Here is a 17,279-nt window from a genome sequence, read left to right on the forward strand (position 1 = left end):
TTTAGCCGGCATATGCATTAGGGTATTGATCGTATGATGAGCTGGAGTTCTAAGGCGTGCGGTTAAAATAGTTCAGTGCGGGTGTAGACACCCATCTCTGCAGGAACCTGAGCCTGAGAGGTGGGTATTCCAGCAGCCCCAGCCAGTCGGTCACGCACCGCATGCCCGGTCTTTGTGTAACTGCCCTCCACCATCACAGATGAGAAAAGAGCGGGCCGATGAAGGGAATTAGAATTGTTGGGTTGCCAGCCGGCCCCAGCGTCTTGCTGTCCTACGTGTCCACGTGCCGGGGACCTGGTCTCTCTCTGTGTGCTACAATGTGTTTAGCACCGCAGTTTCCAATTCATTCATTCAATCGCATTTATTGAGCACTTACTGCGGGCAGAGCACTGTACTAAGCGCTTGGAAAGGACAATTCGGCAACAGATAGAGACGATCCCTCCCCAACGACGGGCGATTCACAGCTAATGGGCTGAGGATCGTTTCGGAACGTTTGGCCTGTCTGGTTTTTGTGCGAGATTTCTCTCCGCCTTGAGAGTCTGAAGTTCTCTCCCTGCTATTTTCTGCCTTCCCCAAATAATCCTTTCTTGAGCCTTCGCTTGGTTAGCACGCTCAGTGCCACAGCCGCCATCTGTTTTGCATTTTTATGAGATGACTATAAGCAGTGCTTTCTTTTTTGCTTTTTCTCCCGGAAAAGTCAGAGGAATTCTCCCGAGTTTTGGTGGGCTTGTAGCTAGAGAGCAGGGCAGAGGCTCAGGAAGCGAGGGGATGTAGACTGCAGGTGCCAATGGGAAGTTTTATGGAGATTCCTTTTCCCAGGGATGCTCTGGACTTCCACGAACATAGTCCCTTAGTCATGCTTCTGAGCACCTCTAGACCACGGGGATTGTATTTCTTGCAGAACCTTTATGTGTACAACTGTTCCCTTTGACACTGTAACGCGCTGTACGCAGACGGTGTCGGCGCGCTGTTCGTTTAGAACCCAGGTCCTCTGACTCCCAGGTCAGTGCTCTTTCTCCTAGGCTCCGCTACTTCTCCGTTACAGGAAGAACATACGCTGATTCTGCATTCGAGCCGAAAACATTCTTTTGAGGAGAACTGACTGTAGAGTAAATCGCTAACAAACATCTATTAAGTGTCTACCATGTGAGAGGCGCTTTATTGGGGCAGGGCTATTCATATCTATTCCCTGGCCCATCCAGGGCTCATGGGTTTAAAGGAGGAAGGCTAGACATATGGGAATATCCATTTCTTCTTTCAGTCGTATTTATTGAGCGCTCACTGTACTAAGTGGTGAGTACAACAGTAAGCAGACACGTTCCCCTGCCCGCAGCGAGCTTACGTTCTGAGGCCTTCCCTGATTAAGTCCTCTTTTCTCCAGCTTTCTTCTGTCATAGTAATAATAATAATAATGATGGTATTTAAGCGCTTGCTATGTGCCGAGCACTGTTCCTAGAACAGAGAAGTTAAGTGGCTTGCCCAAGGGCGTGCAGCAGACAAGTGGCGGAGGTGGGATTAGAACCCACATCCCCTGACTCCCAAGACCGTGCCCTTTCCATTAAGCCGCGCTGCTTCTCTGTGCGCTTGGAACTTGATCTTTAGGCATTTGATGTTCACCCCACCCTCAGCCCCACAGCACTTACGTCCATATCTACAAATTATATATTCCAAGTTATGTGTTTATATCAATGGCCATCTCCCCCACTAGACCGTAAGCTCTTTGTTGTATGACCTCTGTTGTATTGCACTCGCCCGAGGACCTAGAACAGTGCCCTGCACCCAGTGAGTGCTCAATAAGTGCCATCGATGATAACGACGATAGGAATAAGCAACGAAACGAGGAGAAAGAGAGAGATGCTTTAGTAAACGATAAAAACGGTTCGTTATCGATTGAGGGGATGGTTTTCTGACACTTCCCCACTATGAGCTGGGCCGTCTTTGGATAAACTCCTGGTGCTACGGCTTCGATCCACTCTGCGCTCCTACGGACGGCAGGGCTGCGGCGTCAGGGTGAGAGGGAGGAGACTCCCATAGCCAGCAGTGCCCTGGAGGCATCCTCTAGACGGTAAGCAGGGAATGTGATTGCCGACTCGGTTGTATCGTACTCTCCCAAGCGCTCAGTACGGTGCTCTGCGCATAGTAAGAGCATCAGTAAATACCATCGATGGTGATGGTGGCGGGGGTTCGAAGTCATGGATTTCAGGGGTTCTCGACTGGTTGTCCTCGTCGGTCCCGAAACTGACGTGTGCCCCGTCACACGCGCGCACATTCCGTTTATACCTTTTAAGAACAGGTCGGACTTCTGGTCCTTATCATCGACACCGTCGTTATTAATATTAACAAGAGAGCTTGTCGGATTGGGTCTCACCGCCCAAATTCCCAGTTTTAAAATGGGGAAACTAAGACACAGGACCATAAGTTGAACCGCCTAAGGTCACAGGGTTGTAGGCAAAGGTATAAGTAATATTCCCCCCCCCCCCCCCGATAAATGGTTAATTGTCACCTCCAAGGGGTTGGATTCCTCGTTTAAACAGAAGGGAAGAAGAGAAAACTAGATAATACAACCTCATGAAACCAAATTTGAGTTAGCTCCCCTCAGATTATAATCATAATCGCTACAATAGCTGTGCTTGTTAAGTGCTGACTGTGTGTCAGGCACTGTTTTAAGCACTGGGGTAGATACAAATTAATCAGGTCGGATATAGACCTTGTTCCACATGGGGCTCACAGTCCAACTGGGAGGGAGAACAGGTATCGGAATCCCATTTTACAGGTGAGGTAACTGAGGCACAGAAAAGTTAAATGATTTGCCCAAGGTGACATAACAGGCAACATTATTATGATTATTATTATTATTATTATTATTATTATTATTATTAAGTGGCCCAGCTGGGATTAGAACCCAGGTCCTCCGACTCCCAGGCCCGGGCACTTTCCACCAGGCCACACTGCTCCTCCGTGTGTAACATTTAATCTCGCATGGCGTGAGACTGGGGAGACGGGACCATACAGTTGGGAAGCAGCACGGGCCTGGGAGTCGGGAGGTCGTGGGTTCTCATCCCGGCTCTGCCACTTGGGTGCTGTGTGGCCTTGAGTGAGTCGCTTCGCTTCTCGGTGCCTCAATTACCACATCTGTAAAATGGGGATTAAGACTGTGAGCCCCATTTGGGAAAGGGACGGTGTCCAGCCTGATTTGCTTGTATTCACCCCAGCACTTAATACAGTGCCTGGCACGTAATAAGCGCCGAACAAACACCTTAATTACTGATGTGAAGCAGTGCGATGAACTCTTTAGCAATGAGGGTGACCCGTCAGCTGGTTTCGTGCTGGACAGTCTGGTTGAGGTGGAAGCTCGTCGTGGGCAGGGAATGTGCTTTTGCACACAGTGATTGAATGAATTAATGAAGGGGACGGCCTGTCCCCTGTCTGGCTCTGATTCGGCACTGGACACTTTCCTAGCTGATTTTTTAATTGACGCACCGAGCCTCCTTCCGCTGAGGCTCAGACGCTGGGTCAGACTTGACCCTGACCCGGGAAGGGAACGCAAAGGCTCTGGAGCAAGCGGGGAGTTCAGGGATCCCCTGGGGAAATGCTTGAAGTTCACGCAGAAGCGGCCTATTTTTTTTTTTTTAATGGTATTTGTTCAGCGCTTACTATGTGCCGGGCTCTGTACCAAACACTGGGGTAGATACAAGCTAATCACGTTGGACCCGGTCCCTGTCCCACATGGGGCTCACAGTCTTAATCCCCATTTTACAGATGAGGTGGCGGAGAATTGAAGTGACTTGCCCAAGGTCACACAGCAGCCAAGTGGCGGAGCCGGGATTAGAAGCCAAGGTCCTTCTGACTCCCAGGCCCGTGTTCTTTCCACTAGGCCACTCTGCTTCTCGTGGTTCGCTATGCGGCCTATATCTGCAAAACGCTAGGTGGAAAGAGCCCGGGCATGGGAGTCAGAGGACGTGGGTTCTAATCCCGGCTCTGCCACTTGTCTGCTGTGTGACCTTGGACAAGCCACTTACCTTCTCTGCGCCTCAGTGACCTCATCTGTAAAATGGGGATTAAGACTGTGAACCCCACGTGGGCCAACCTGATTACCTCGTATCTACTCGAGCGCTTGAATAGTGCTCGTCACAGAGTAAGCGCTTCACAGATACCGTAATCGTTATTATTATTATGTCATCGTGTTATGTATGCCGAATGCCCAGCGTAACGTGAGACCCGTGCGTGTCTCCTTATCCGATATACAGGAGGGCTGTCAGTGGCGACAGAGAGGGAGGTGAACGAATGAGTGGAATCAGGTGATAATTCCCAGAGCTGCGATTTGGCTGTTGGTTTCGCTTCCTTTTAATCAGTCTTAACCGGAACTGCAAATAAGTCGTTAAATTGCCCGATTTGAATTCAATCTCCTTTCCTCTTCCTGTGCTCTGGCAGGAGGAGCACAGATAATTCGCCAACTGGATCATTCTGACCTAAATAAGTAAGAGTGCATGGGGGTTAGTGCCTCATATTTTAATCATCCCCCGAATGGTAAAACCCCAAAACGATCTGACCCCCGTGCCTGCTTTTCTTAGAACTCCTTCAAAAAGGCACCGGATGGCTTTCTCTCTCTCTCTCTCTCTCTCTGTGTCTTTCTCTGTCTTTCTCTCTCTCGGGATAAGCAAGCTAGATCTGATCTATCCTGTCATATCAGGCCTGATTCATCGAGGGAACAAAACCAGACATGGCAAATAATGAGCTTTTAAAGATAGACTTGCATCTCTCCAAAGAAATACTAGGGAAAAACAGTCTTCTGATGAGGAATGGATCTGGAAAGGATAAGCGATAGATGGCTTGCGTATGTCCTTTCCCTGGGCCTGCGATGTCCGAAAGACAAATAGGATCCTCACGTTCAATTTTAAATGCCTCAGGGATCTGGGTCACCTTTGGTGTCGGCCCCCTCTCCGAAGGCACGTTCCAAGGTGCAAATCAAAGAGTTATCAAATCATTCATCCAATCGTATTTATTGAGCGCTTACTCTGTGCAGAACACTCTACTGAACGCTTGGGAAGTACAATTCAGCAAACCAATCCACCCGTCCATTCTGCTTGTACTTAATTCCTAAATGAGTCACCGCCCCGGAAGAGGGTTATGGAATCCAAACGATGAGGACGGCCCTTCCCTTTCAGCGGAGATGTATTTCTCGTCTGCGAAATGGGAAAACTGCAGGGGTGCACCCCATGCAAAGTATTTGTGCAATCTGCGCCCACATTAGTCAGCTCGCAGCAGATCCGGCCCTAGAACCCAGCCAGATCTCCCCGCTTTCCAGAGTGGGAGGTTCGAATAGAGTTGGCTCGGCCTGGGTCTCTGTCAGCTTCCCCTGGTGGTGTCAGGAAGTGGGTGGGTTTAAGGCAACTTTCCTCGCGTGTGTAGTCCTGCAGGGTTCCAGCTTTCTGCTTTAAAATATGCGTTTGCTATTTTCTGTGTTTTCGGATTGAGCTGTTCGAATTCCGCTTCAGACTTGGCGACAGCCAATTCTGTCGCCTTTCTGATTTTTTTTGTTTTAATCTAAACTGTGATGAGAGTCCCTAGAGGGGAGGTGGGCTGGCAAAATGAAGGGAGTATCCCAGCCACGCCCAAGCAGGACCAGTCCTTTTAGGTGATCAGGAAGCCTACAAAATGGCGCCGTCTGAGTGCCCAGGGGCCCTGTTGTGGCACAGTGTGCAAAAAGGCACTTAATAAATACTGTTGATTGACATTAATTGAGAGCTCGAATGAGCAGACTCAAAGATCGGTAACAATAAATCATTCTTGAAGAAATTTCTTCACAGTGTTTGCCTCCTTCCTACTTGATGCTGATCTTCTCCGGTAGTCTGCTTCAGATGCGCAGTTGACAGCTCCGTGATTCTGTGACACCGCTAATGATTTTCCTACCAGTACAACAGCCTTCAGTCCTTCCACATTAATTCAGTGTTCCTGGAAATGTCTCGAGAGCTAAAGTGATTGCCGTTGACCCAATCTGTTGCCATTTGTGACTCTGCCTCTTTTTGCTATGAGGACTCAACGGTGGTATTTACTAAGTGCTTACTATATAAAGAGCGCCGTACTAAGTGCTTGGGAGAGTAGCTTTGTTCATATTCTCTCTCCTGCACTTCAAGGTTGTTTTGTACTGCTGTCGTTTCGCTACAGTTAATGGCCGTGATATGTTGAGTGCACAGCATTAGGCCGGGAGCCAGACGAGTTGAATTAAAATGACTAGAATTCTAGTCATCATCAGTGGTATTTACTGAGCGCTAATCGTGTGCAGAACCCTGTACCAAGTCACCTTGGGTGGTCCGATACGTGGCCTGATGGTGGCCGGAACTGCGGGGGGGGGACGGACGGAGGGAGATAGGGCACCGCCGGGGTTTCCGCCACCGTAGACACGGAAGCAGCAACAGTCACGGCTCCCGTCACAGCTGCGCCTCCCCGAGGGCTCTGTGGGAAAGGGAAACTCAGAGTTCTAGCCACGCCAGAAACTCCCGTCGTGCCTGGCCCCAGGATGAGCCAGTAGGGTGGTGACTGCCACTGAAAAAAGACGGGAGGCTGAGCAGATTCAGCCTCCTCATCCACCCTGCTGCCATGGCTGTGAGCCAGTGGAGTCCCCTCCTGCTATTTCAGCTGAAGATGGGACTCCCAAGGGTCCGTTCTTAGGCTTTGGGGGAACTCTCCTGCCCTATTTGGGACACCTAGTCACATCTATCTGGACTCAAGTCTTAGAGCCTCACGGAGTTACCGTGTAATTAATCCCGGATCAGTCACCCGGGTCCCCGAAAACGTAGGGTCGGGATGGGGAAGGAGAGAGGAGAGAAGACTACGCCCGCCTCCTCGGATGATACCAGGTTGGGTAACGCTTTCTCTCTGAGGCGATACGGTGGGTCTTTCTTCCCCGCTACCCCTCTGCTGCTACGGCCCCTTCCAGCAGTGAGACGTGAGCCAGGGAGTGGGATTTGAGTTAGTTCTGCAGGTGACTTGGCTCCCAGCCTGCCACTACTAGCCCCTCTGTGAAATGAGAACTGCTGGCTCATCTCTGGATCACGGTCTCTGGCCACGGACCATCAGTAGACAAGGTGGGCGAAGCAATCTGCGATCCAGAAAGAAACTGCCCTCTGAAGATAAGCTTTATTATTCCGACTTCCGTGTTGGGTGAAGTTGAGTGCTCTAAACGAGAGGAATAAGAGGAACAGAGAGTCCTTGTGCACCTTTTGAAAAAGACAGAAGAAAAATCAAGCTCTGTATTTCTTCAGCTATGGCTTTGATCCTTTCTTTCCAAAGTTTGATGGGCTCTGAATTGACCCTACGATCTAAATAAAGGATTGAGTGTGAAAATATCGTTTGTGTTGCCAGTGCATCTGTTTGTTTCACTGACGGGGGTTTGTTGTCATTTTAGTTCCTGCTGCAGCACCGAAGCCCCTCAGAGCACAAACCGGAGTCTTCCCACGCCCCGACAGCCCGTATTCTGTCAGTCGAATTCCGAATGCGACATGTTTATTGCCGGTGGGGAGGCAGGAGGGATTTAAGATCTAGGCTAGGCTGGAGTGCGGGACTCGTGGGTTGAAAGGGAATCTTTTTTCCTCTTACCGATGAAGTTTATGTGATGGAGAGCGAGGAAATAAGTGTGGAACCCCACGGCGTTGATTTCACAAGTAGCTTTCTCATCACAATACCTCCTCTCGCCCTGCTCTCGGTACAACCTTGATGGAGGGCCCAACAGCATGATTCCTGTAATACGTTTCCTGACTGACATTAGCTCTGTCTCGAGCCGCAGAGTTAGCATTAAATGTACTCCCAAGTTTCACCAAATGCCCATTTTAAATTGAGCTGAAAAGTCCATTAGATGCTTCTGTAATTTACTGGTGGAATGATGATTTTTTCACCACTGTTGTGAGGTAATGATGGTAAATGTAAAAGATAAGAGTAGGACTGCACGTAGCAATTCATATTTCCAGTCTTTCATAGGCATCATTATTAGTTATTCTGCCAGATTAGCTGACATGATGATTCTCATTTACAAGAATGAAGAAATAAGGTGGGTTAAGGGGCAGTCACTCTTCGGTGTGTCCAGCTCCAACTTCCTCCCACCCCCACGTCCACTCACTCGTTCTTCTCGGCCATCTCTCAAGAGGAGATCTCCTGTCTGCTTTCAAAATCTATCCCTTCTGCCCGTGTCTCCATTTCACCTCATCTCCTAAAAGTATTTGCTCCCATTCTTCCCTGCCCGGCCATCATCTTCAACCACTAATTCTCTGATGGCTCCTTGCCCAGTGCCTTCAAATGTGCCCACGCCTCTCCTATCCTGAAAAAAAGAAAACCTTCTCTGGATCCGCACCGCACCGTCCAGCGATCACCCCCCACCCCCCTGCTTCCTTGTCTCGTCTTCTACGAGACAAGGCTGATACAGTAATCAAGGCGGGATAGGATCAGTGATTGGATTAACGTGAGATAGTTTGGATGGAGAGGAAAGGGCGGATTTTAGCGGTCGTGAAGGTGGAACCGACAGGAATTCCCGATGGGTCGAATCTACGGGTTGAGTGGGAGAGAGGAGTCGAGGGTAACGGGCAGAGTCAGGGATAGTATATAGTAAGCACTTAACAAACGGTATTATTATGATGACGATTATCATCCTCGGTTTGGTGCCTTCCCATACTCCAAATGGGGGGAGGTGGGAGGAGAGGCTTCGCTCGTGACTTGCCACTGTTTAGAAAAAAAGGACCCACGGCCCGTGGGCTTTTGTCAGCACCCCTTGGTTGCCCAGGGAGACAAAAGCAGAGCAAGAATTGGGAGTTGCGGCTCTGGAACCCCGAGTCTGCTGCTTGATAGTAATAATAAGAATTGTACTTGTTAGGTACCCACTGTGTGTCAAGCCCTGTTCTCAGTGCCGGGGTAGATCCAGATAATCAGGTCCGACACAGTCCCTGTCCCACATGGGGCTCACAGTCTAAATAGGAGGGAAAACGTGTAGCGAATCCCCATTTCTCAGGTGAGGAAACTGAGGCATAGAGGGTCGAAATGATTTGCCCCAGGTCACAAAGCGGGCAAGTGGCGGAGCCAGAATCAGAACCCAGGGCCCCTGCCGCTCAGGCCACGCTGCCTTGTCTTTCTCGGTCCATACCTGTTTGCTCTGAAATAGGCAACTAGGGCTATTTCTGAATCGAGAGCATAGATTACCACCCCCCCCCAACCCTTCTCTTCCCAGGCTCCCCAAATCCTTTTCTATTCTATATCTAGTTTTATGTAACTTTTCATTTTTTCTACAACTCCAAGGCAGTAGACCCTGCTACCCTCACATTAGCCCATTCCGGCCCAGATAATTCCCACTACAGAGTCAGTGGTCCGGACCGGGACGGGACAGGCGGGGAGTGGGCAGTGGTGGCAAAGAAATGGCAGGAAGAGGAACAGGGGGTGGGAAGATCTTCAGACGTTCTCCTCACGCCCCTCTCCTTTCTTCCTCCCCCTCCTCCCCACCCCTCCCTTTTCCTCCTTCTCCTCCTCCTCCTCTGCTGCCATCTTTTATTTTTACTGTACACTCCCGCGCACTTGTACTGGACTCCGCACACAGGTGCTCGATACGTTCCAACGAAGGAACGGATGATTGAAAAGACGTTTCTCAACTTGACTTTGTATACCTAAGAAAAGTCCTGAAGAGTGTGTGTATTTGTGTGTTGTTTCTTCTGCAGGCAGTCAAGCAGTCAACAAGGCTTTCTTTCCCAAGTGCTTAGTACAATGCTCCGCACACTGTAAGCACTCAATAAATACTATCGATCGATTGAACGCCTACATTGTGTTAAATAGACCTGGTCCTTATCCTCAAGAATTTTAGAGTTTCAGTTAAGACAAGACAGATAAACATAAAATCTAGAGATAATCTTCTTCTAGAGAAGCAGTGTGGCTAAGTGGAAAGAGCCCGGGCTTCGGAGTCAGAGGTCATGGGTTCTAATCCCGGCTCCGCCGCTTGTCAGCTGTGTGACCTTGGGCAAGGCACTTCACTTCTCTGCGCCTCAGTGACCTCATCTGTAAAATGGGGATGAAGATTGTGAGCCCTATGTGGGACAACCTGATTATCTTGTATCTCCCCCCGTGCTTAGAACAGTCTTGACACATAGTAAGTGCTTAACCAATACCAACATTATTATTATCATCATTATTATTATTATTATTAAAATCCACATCTGTCCATCAGTCTCTCTCCCCACATCGCTCCATACATACACACACTTATGAGCTCTGCCACTTATCTTCTCTAGGGCCCTGGACAAGTCACTTCACTTCTCACTTGTGCCTTGGTTTCCTCATCTGTAAAAGGGGTGTTCAGTATTTGTTTTTCCTTCCCCTTAGACTGTGAGCCCCATGTAGGACAGGAACTTGTGTCCAATCTGATCATCTTGTATCAGTGCCTGGCACGTAGTATGGAAGCATAGAAGCAGCGTGGCCTAGTGGCAGGAGCACAGGCTTAGGTGTCAGTGGACATGGGTTCTAATACGCACTTGTCTGCTGTGTGACCTTGAGCAAGTCACTTAACTTCTCTGTGCCTCGGTTACCTCATCTGTAAAATGGGAATTAAGACTGTGAACCACGTGGGACAACCTGATTACCTTGTGTCCACCCCAGCGCTTAGAACAGTGCTTGGCACATAGTGAGTGCTTAACAACTGCCATTACTGTTATTATTGTTGTTATTATTAATAAAAGAATGACTTGAGAGGCAGAATGAGTGACTCGTGGAATGTGCTGGTGGGTTGGAGACAGGAAAGATAGTCAGAAGACCTATTTTCTCTGTCAGTTGCCTGCTGTGAGGCTTTGGGCAAGTCCCTTAACTTCTCTCTACTTCAATTTCCTCATATTTTAAATGGGGGAAAAATGCTTGTTCTCCCTCCTTAGAACATGACCCCCCGGGTGGGACGGGGACAGGGCCTGCACCTGATCCGATTTATCCCATATTTATCCCAGTTCTTAGCTTGTAATCAATCACTTGTATTTATTGAGTGCTTCCTGTGTGCAGTGTTCTATACCAAGCACTTGGGAGAGTACAATATTAATTCGGTTGGCAAACACTTTCCCTGCCCACAGTGATCTTACAGTCTACGGGGCGGACAGATAACATGAACAAATTACGGATACGTACGTAAGTTCTGTCGGGCTGAGGAAGGGGTGATTAAAGGGTGCAAATCCAAGCGCAAGGGTGACGTCGAAGGAAATGGGAGAGGAGGAAATGAAGGCCTAGTCGGGAAAGGCATCTTGGAGGGGATGTGCCTTCAATAAGGCTTTGAAGGTGGCGGGGAGAGTGATCGACTGTCAGATATGAAGGGAGAGGGCGTTCCTGGGCAGAGGTGGGACGTGGGCGAGAGGTCGGTGGCGAGGAAGATGATATCCAGGTACAGCGAGTAGGTTGGCATTAGGGACATCAAGTGTGTGGGCTGGGTGGGAGAAGGAAAGCAGTGTGGTAAAGTGAGAGGGGGCAAGGTGATTGTTTTAGGACCAGTGGTAAGGAGGGAGTTTCTGTTTGACGCGGGAGATGGATGGGCAACCACTGGAGGTTCTTGAGGAGTGGGGAGAGTGGGCTGAACATTTTTTTTAGAAAAATGATCCAGGCAGCAGAATGGAACATGGTCCGGAGTGGGCAGAGACAGGAGGCAGGGAGATCAGCAAGGAGGCCGATGCGGTAATCAAGGCAGGATAGGGTAAGTGCTTCGATGAATGTTGTAGCAGTTTGCATGGAGAGGAAAGGGTGGATTTGTTGTGAATGCTGCACTGACAGGACGTGGTGACAGATTGAATACGTGGGTTGAATGAGAGAGCTGAGTTGAGGATAACGGGCTTGTGAGACAGGGAGGTTGGTGGTGCTGGTAGTGACAGGAAAGTCAGGGGGAGGACAGAGTTTGGGTGGAAAGATGAGTTTTGTTTTGGACTTGTTAAATTTGAGGTGTCAGCGGGCCGTCCGAGTAAGATGTCCTGAAGGAGAGAGAGCAGAGCTGGAGATGGAGATTTGGGAATCGTCTGCATAGAGATGGGAGTTGAAGCCATGGGTGAATGAGTTCTCCAAGGGAGTGGGTGCAGGTGAAGAATAGACGGGATCCCAGAACTGAACTTTGAGGGACCCCCACCGTTAAGGGATGGGAGGCGAGCGGCCGATGAGTGGAGAATGAGGGTATATTTTACGACAGGGGACACAGAGAGGGAATGGATTTTGAGAGAAGGAAAGATGTCTCCTCTAGAGATCCTGCTGGGAAAGATGGGAGAGTTGAAGAAGGGGCAGAAGGAGGGAGGGACAGGAGAGATTTTAGGGAGCCTAAACCAACGCCTGATGGTTTCAGTTACCTCAATAAACTACGTGGCCAGCTCAGGGGCAAGAGATGGGCGGTGGGAGGACAGGGGGTTTGAGGAGGGAGTTCAACACCTGGGACAACTGTTGAGGACCATGGTTTTGAGAGTCAGTAAGGAGGGAACGATAATTTTGCCGGGCAGAGTGAAAATACCCGAGGATGAACTTGAGGTGGACGAGGTCGGCCTCGTATCTGGATTTCCGCCAGCAGCGCTTTGTCAAGGGAAGGAGGTTTGGGTATAGAGACTAAATGGGACGTGATGAGTTGAGAGAATTGGATGGGGATCAAAAGATCGGAGGTCTTTGGGAGGGGAACAGGGCACAACTGTGGGATGGGGGCAGGTGGGGGAGAAGTCAGGTGAGGAGATGGGTCGGGTAGAGGGATTTCAGAGTTGATGAGGGTAGCGGTTGTACGGTGACAGGAGATGATGAGATTGCTTTAAGCAGATATCATCAGATATCATCCTTAATTAATGTTAATATTGGAGGATGGAAAGAGTTAATGAGAGAAGAGCTTCCTGGAACAGATGAGTGTGATTTAAAGAAGGCGGTTTACAATTCGACTGCGACATTCAGTACTCCTCATTAGATTTACTGCTTTACTCCTTGGAGAGCTGCAGGGCAACCAGGGATTTCTCTATCTTGGTAACACTTTTTTCTTAAAGTTTTTCCCTTCCCTTTTGCCGGAGGAGCCTTTGAGCAGCAGAACTGAATTGGAAAGCAATGCTCGTCGTCTGGGGACATCATGTTGTGGAACTCAGTGCCTGTAAGGAATCCACAAACACACTGGGTAGCGTTAGTACTGGTCTTGGCGAGGGTTTGAGGGGTAGCTAAGTGTATCCAGAGCTTATTACATTTTCAGAGTTGCTTAAGAGGAGGGGGGAGAGGGGTCACACGAAGGAGGCGGAATGAACCAGCGGTGGGACACGGGAGATGGAAGATGAGGAGGGATGGGAAGCAGAAGGGTGAGAAGGGGAGGGGGAAAAGAGAAGAGAGTGGAAGATTGGGGAATGGCAAGGGAGAAGAGGAGAAGGAAAGTGGGGAAAAGATTATGGAACCACAAAAATTCCAGGAATTATCACAAAATCCATGAAAATCACAGCCTTCAGCTAGCTGTGTAAGTGCACGCAGAAGAAAGCCAATTAACCAAAACATAGTTATCTGAGCGACTGATTATCTGAAGGCCGATTTGAATAGGAAGAAAAAAAATCTGGATGAGAAGAAAAAAATCGGGTCAACACTTTTAGCCAAGATAACGAAACCCAAATATGTTCAGATATTCAAACTTAAGTTTATCTGAAGGAGCCTCTGACCTAATTAATTCAGCTAACACAACTTTTAGTAGATTACTTGGTTGCCGTAAAGCGTTGACTGCTTGAGTAGGTTAATGGGGAAGGGAACGGCCAGGGACTCAAGGAAGTTGCATGTTTAAACATTGGGGTGGTGGGAAAATGACCAGTTCTCTTCCAATTCGTTGGGAAGGGCTCCATGGAGCAGAGGAGTGTGGGGGTTTCCAGGCACTTAGTATAGGGCTCTCTGCAGAGTAAGTGCTCAATAAATGCCCTTGATTGAGTGATAGGAGTTGCTTGAATAGTGGGAATTGGCCCGAGGCTTGAAGGCGGACGTAAGAGTTGTGGCTGAATTGAAATGGTATTTGTGACATACTTACTAGGTGCCAGGCACTGTACTAAGTGCTGGGGTAGACACAAGGTTGGATCCAGGCCATGTCCCACATGGGGTTCACAGTCTTAATCCCCGTTTTACGGATGAGGGAACTGAGGCACAGAGGAATGAAGCAACTTGCCCAAGGTCACACAGCAGACCAGTGACAGAGCTGAGACTAGAACCCAAGTCCTCTGACCCCCAGGCCCACGCTCCTTCCACTAGGCCGTGCTGCTCCCCGTCAGCCCGAAGCAGAGGAAGGAGCAGGCGAGGGAGGCAGTAGAGAAGGCAGGGAGTCCGCGGTAGCCGTAGAAGGGGATGATCCTGGTCCCGATCCGGATTGCAACCACTGTAACGCCCGAAGGAGGGGCGGTTTCTAAATTTTTGTAGAGTCGACCTGTTAAGGTTCAAGATGAAGCGGTGCTTGTTATCTCCTAAGCAAGGCCCAGAACTACTGATTTCCAGGTCCAACCCCGGCAACGATAGCCAAGGCTACCGGGGGAAGGCCGTACAGTTCCTTGTGGACCAAAAACCAGCAAACCGGCCCATCCCAGCCCAGACTGAATCAGAGGAACCTGGGTCCCTGGACCCAATCAGGCCCGGAAGGGAAGAGGGATGCAGCGGGCCTTTTGGGTGTGTTGTTGGTGTAGTCTTTTCGGTGGATTCTGGAAAGGGAGTGTTCAAAGATGGCCAGCTTCAGTTCTGTCCTAGCCCGTGGAACGGCGGGCTCGTCAGAGCCCATGCAGGACCTTAGGACCAGGTGGGATAGGGAGTGACAAGATTCTTCAATATTATTGGCCCTGGGAGGGATGGGTCACGGAACAGCCCTTGAGTGGGGACCAGAGCAGAGTGGCTCTTTAAACAAACAAAAAAAGCAGCCCTCAAACCTGTCATTTCCTAACCTAGGGACTGGCTCTTCTGGGTGTCAGTTTTGTTGAAGGTTGACATTTATTGAGCACCTACTGTAAGTTCTGGGATTGTTTATTTAGATTCGCTGTGCTCCCGTCCCCTGGAGATGCGCAAGCACTGATTAGTCCCCTGGGAGAGTTTCTGCACTCAGATTTCCAAGGGAACAAAAACTCTTCTAAAGGGGAAGGGCCTTACCCAGTGCAAACACTGAACCGATCGGACTCAGGCTTCTTTTCCCCCAGAGAAAGGAGCTTTTCAGGATCACGATCCCCACATACAAATTCCCAAGAACCTGGTCTGGCCAGAGCAAATCTGGTTGCCTAAATGTCCCGTTTGGTTCAGGTGATGCATTCACTGTTTCGCCTTCATCCCAGCGCAAGACCGGTCACGTCGTGCCACCCTTTACGCTGGCAGGCAAGAGCTGCGGCCGGGGTGCTAAAAACGTGTCCATGCTCCTGGCCTGATTATCTGGCGTCTTCCCGGGCGCTTAGAACAGTGCTTGACACGTAGTAAGTGCTTCAGAAATACTATTATTATGTCTGTGCTCAAAAGCCCCGGTGAATTTGATTCTCCCCTCCACGGAAAGGAAAGCATTAGCAATTTAGCCGCCGTGTCACAAAGAAGAGAAAAGCTTCTTGGCTCCAGGATAAAGAAAATAATTGCTTCCCAGCCCTGGTGGACTTGAAGACCGGAAGCAGAAGAGGAGTATTGTTCGGCTGCTGGAGAAATAGGATATCCACAGCCCCTCCTGTGATGAAGTGGCAACGAGGGAGGAAAAAGGCCAAATCACCATCCTTGGCATAGGCAGTGACTGCCTGCCCCCTCCCCTGCTGCTTTTGATCCCGTGTGCAGTTCCCACCTGTGTGCACTTTCCCAAGGCTTAGCCCATTCATTCATTCATTCAGTCAATCATATTCATTGAGCGGTCTTTCTATGCAGAGCACTGTACTGAACGCTTGGGAGAGGACAATACAGCAATAAACAGACACATTCCCTGCCCACAACGAGCTTACAGTCTAGAAGGGAAGGCCGACATTAGTATAAATGAATAAATGACAGGTATACGCGTCAGTGCTGTGGGCCTGGGAGGGGGGATGAATAAAGGGAGCGGGTCAGGGTGACGCAGAAGGGAGAGGGAGGAGAAGAAGAAAGGAGGGTTTAGTCAGGAATGGCTTCTTGGAGGAGAGGTGCCTTTAATGAGGCTTCCAAGGAGGGGAGACTAATCGTCTGTGGGATAATTACAGATAATTTTGGATAAGTACGGTGCTCTGACCCCAGTACATGGTTTAAAAAATCCAGTTAGTGCTACAGCTACTGTCCCGCGGTTCTCCCGGGGAGCAGGCTGAAAGAGGGGATCGGGCTGGTTGGTCGGTATTGGGAGGTTTGGGGAATTGATGGCGTTGAGCCTGATTTTCCCTTCCGAGGTCCCTGAGGGAGCTGTGGATGGAGGAGGAAACGACCTCCATTCAGCCTCTCTTCCATTCTCTGTTTGAAGCAGGAGTGAGCCTGCTTCGAGCAGAGCATCACTGCTTGAGCAGCAGCCGCCTGCTCTGTCTCCTAGCGTGCCTCTGTAAACTTTCTGTGAACCGTGTTAAGGAATTGTTATTTTAGTAGAAGCAGTGATCGTACGTATTAAACGCTGACTGTGTGCAGAGCGCTATAGGGGAAGCAGCGTGGCCTAGCGGAAGGAGCGTGGGCCTGGAAGTCAGAGGACCCGCGTTCTAATTTCGGCTCCGCCGACTTACCTGCTGTATGACCGTGGGCAAGTCACGTCACTTCTCTGTGCCTCGGTTGCCTTGTCTGCAGAACGGGGATTCATTCGGTACCCATTCTCCCTCCTACTTAGACTGGATGCTGCATGTGGGACCCGATTAACTTGTTTCTACCCCCTGGCTTAGTACAGTGCTTGGCGCGTAGTAAGCGCTCACCAAATACCACAATGATGATATGTACTAAAACGCTACGAGGGGACGCACAGGCAGGCGTTAGATCCGGCCAGTGTCCGTTGTGGCGGGAAGTGGGGAGAGGGGATTGGAGATAGACCCATCGGGAGTGATGAAATGTTAAAACACAACCCAAACAGGCCAAACGGGTTCGGAGTCTCGGCAGCGGTGGAGGGGTCCGAGAGCTTGTGGGAGCAGTTTCTGTCCCCAGCCCAACCTGGCCAGGGCGAGCTGGGAGCTCAGTGGCAGGAGAGAAGGTGGTGGTTACCACGGTGCTTCTCTAGTAATAGTAACAACAGCGGCAGAAATAGAATTTACCGAGGAGCCACCTGTTGAAATCCTCCCTTCTAGGCATTTGGAAAGTACGGAATAACCAAGGGTCACATTTCCTGCCAAGAAGGAGCTTAGCACTCTAACGGGGGAGAGAGGCTA

The 17,279-nt window shown here is 49.8% G+C and overlaps 1 protein-coding gene across 3 annotated transcripts in view; it reads left to right on the plus strand.

Annotated features, from left to right (window-relative positions):
• The window catches only part of FBXO10 (F-box protein 10), a 105,843-nt gene that overhangs the window by 10,349 nt on the left and 78,215 nt on the right, over nt 1–17,279 (plus strand). The gene's annotated exons all lie outside the window — the stretch shown is intronic.

Source organism: Ornithorhynchus anatinus, chromosome X5 (assembly GCF_004115215.2).
Source record: "Ornithorhynchus anatinus isolate Pmale09 chromosome X5, mOrnAna1.pri.v4, whole genome shotgun sequence".
In the NCBI taxonomy this organism is placed as follows: domain Eukaryota; kingdom Metazoa; phylum Chordata; class Mammalia; order Monotremata; family Ornithorhynchidae; genus Ornithorhynchus; species Ornithorhynchus anatinus.